We start from the raw sequence: 3,242 nt of genomic DNA on the forward strand, positions 1-3,242 counted from the left end.
CCATTTAATAGGTTGGCTTTTTCCTGGGCGTCAGTTGTCCCATTTGGTTCAGCAGGGGTCCAATGTTGCCCTTGCTTTTCCTCTGGCTCCCCACATATCTGAAAAAGGACTTTTTATTGTCTTTGATACTTGAAGCTAGTTGGAGTTCAGTTGCAACCTTGGCTTTCCTGGTTTGCTCCCTGCAGGACTGGACCGTGCAGAATATTCCTCCTTGGAGGTGAATCCCATACTCCATCCTTTGTAGGCCTTTCTTTTTAGCCTAAGGTCTGCTAGATCCCTGGAGAGCCAGGGGGGCTGTTGTGCCCTTTTGCTGCCTTTCCTTTGAGATGGAATAGAATTAGCTTTTGTCCCGGAGTTGGTAGACCAAGCTCATGGTACCACTGTTGGGCGGCCGGGTGGTGGCAGATTGGACACGAAACAGGCGGGATTTTTTGGCGTGGAGTTCTGAGGCACAAAAATGTAGTGGTTTCAAAACAGATGGAGATTTATTTGACTTACGCTTTTGAAGGTGTAGGTTGTAATGCTTGCTTCAGTTACAGCGTAAAGTTGTAATAAACAGAATGAACACAAACACTAACAGAGGGGTCTGTTGGTCCACAAGGTTCCCCAACGAGCCCTTGCTTTCTAGCCGAAGCTAGGTGCGGCTGCCCGTTGGTTAGTCTTAGGACTGGTCAGCAGCTCATAAGGGGTTAAATGAACAATATGAACAAATGACAACTGTAACTCGTTGAGAAGAACGAGGTGGTTGTGACACCAGTCCAATGGACACCGGGTGGTCGAAGGAAAAGCCGAGGTCAAGAGCCGGAACGTGATGCAGCAGAGACGATCGAGGTAAGTAGGGATGAACTGGATCGTGGTCGATAATGGATGCCAAAGTCAGTCAGATGCCAGGTAAGTGAAAGCCGGAATCAGTGTCGAAGCCGTAGAGGTAATCAAAATCGAGGTTGAGGTCAAAGCCAATAAGTTCGGTAATCAGAGTAGTCAGTACAAGAGAAAATGAAATCAAAGGTATGAATTCGCTGTGTGAGATTGTGAAGAGAACCAGGGGATCAAATCCCAAATTGCTCTCTGCCTTGCAGTCTCTGCTGAAAGCAGCCTCTGCTACAGATAGTGCACAGTCTCTCACTCTCTCACCAACGATGCCCACACAACCCACACCAAGGTGGGGGTTCATTCACTAATATAGCAGCCCCTTAGCCAATCAGGCTGCTTGACTGTTAGAATTTTCTAGTATGATTACATCATGCTTTTTTGAACTGAGCATGTGTGAGTTAGAGCTCTATGTTGTACCTGGGCATGCGCAGGGCTGAAAAGTAGGTCACCGGTAATTGACAAGCCAACAGGTCGCCCAGGGGGCACATGCTGGGCACGCTGTGGAATTTTCCATGAGCTAGTGTTATCTGCGCATGATCAGACTTAACTCATGTGTTGCCAGCACCTCTTTAGAATTTTGTTTGGACAGCTTTGGGGATCGCTCCCTTAAGGAGCAACCACTCTTCCTGAACTCCCCTCTCCCTGGGGTTGTAGTCCCTTAGGGCCTCACTGACAAGCCTCTGAGCTTGTCAAAGTCGGCTTTCCTGAAGTCAAGGACTTCAGTGTTGCTGACTGACTCGCCAGCTTTACAGCAGATGGTGAAGGAGATCAGCTCGTGGTTGCTGTCACCCAGCTTCCCATCGATCACGAGGTCACCAATTAGGTCATCAAGATTCTACCCTGCTTTACCATACTACACGGGGAAGAGTTAAGTGAGAAAGCTACAGAAATAGCCTTTTACTAAATATTCCCAAGTGTGTTATTCTCTCATTCAGTCATACACACATTCAAAAAAATCCCTTAACAGTTTGTCGTGCTGTCTAGCTGCTGCTAATAGCCCAAAAATAGGGCCACATGCTGGCATCTACATTTCTACCTCAGCTTCTTGAGCTCAAACCTAGCCAGTACCAGTGGGATGCTTCCTGGAGAAACTGACAACCTCTTAACAGCTGATGCCATTTATTCAAATAAATGGATCAGGGTTAGGGTGGATAAACCAATGATTCTTTTTTATTTAAATTGGATTTTTAAAATTTAATTGTAATTTTTATTTTTTTGTTACGTTGCTTTTAAAAATTAAACCTATATATAGTTTTAATTTAAGATTTGTTAAAGTTCAAAGCTATCATCATGGCATAGGGATTATAACTTCTAATTATATACTATTTGAGACAATATATTCATTTAACCTTTTTAGAAAAGTTTTTTAAATTGTTCAAAACAGGCCATGGGCTATATTAGGGGCCTACTCTTATGGAGTTCCCACAGACTTCTCTATAGATTAGTAAAGATTAAAGAAAACCACTCTACCAATGGGACTCGGTGCTCAGTCTAGAAGATCCCATTAAGCATCTCTGTGATGCTTAATTTCAGTTTTCAAACTGTGGATTAGCATCTACAGAAATAATATCCTTGTTAACAGCAGTACATGGAGATGAGAGATAACAGACCTGATTACCTATGCATCAGCCCCATTGTCTCTGTGCAACTTTGTGTACAGAGTCAAGCCCTTACCTCTCTCTAAAAGTGCAAAGTTTCAAGAAGTTAAATGAACAGAAGATTGTTGGGGTGGAATAGATCTGGACAAGGAGGGAGGGGCAAAAAAGAAGCATTTTGAACACAATATTTCATAAGTCTTGAGGGTTATGTTTCTGAGTATAGCCTTTCCACTGAGTTGAGATCTAGTGAGGGAATGGTATGATCGAAGGGAAAAGCCTATCATGGCACCAGGCTTTCCAGGCCATAAAAGAGACCCTGTTTGGGAATATTTTAATGAAGTTCCTCTAGCTGTGGGTAAGGCAGGCATGCGTGCAAAATGCAAACAGTGCAACAAAGAAATGCAAGGCCTCGTTGCCCGAATGAAAGAACATCATGAGACGTGCTTCTTCTCAAGAGGAAGCTGCTTTGAAGATGATGAATGGAATATGTCTGGACATGCAGGATCTCCAGGTTAGTAAACTTCCTTATTTCATACTTTTTTCTTAAAGACTGCCTGTCTTCCCTATCCATATCTTTTGCATGGGCATAATCCTAATTCTGTTTTCTGATGTAGCTGCAAAATTAATCTGAAAAAAATATCAAAATAAATCACTGCTTTAAAATGTAATAGTGTGTACCTTCTAAAAATGTAACCTACATCTATCTCTGAGTTGGGAATAATATGTATTAATGTTATATCAAACAACAAGAATGCACTTTTCATAGAAAAC

Source organism: Crocodylus porosus, unplaced genomic scaffold (assembly GCF_001723895.1).
Source record: "Crocodylus porosus isolate Cpor-Errol unplaced genomic scaffold, CroPor_comp1, whole genome shotgun sequence".
NCBI lineage: Eukaryota > Metazoa > Chordata > Crocodylia > Crocodylidae > Crocodylus > Crocodylus porosus.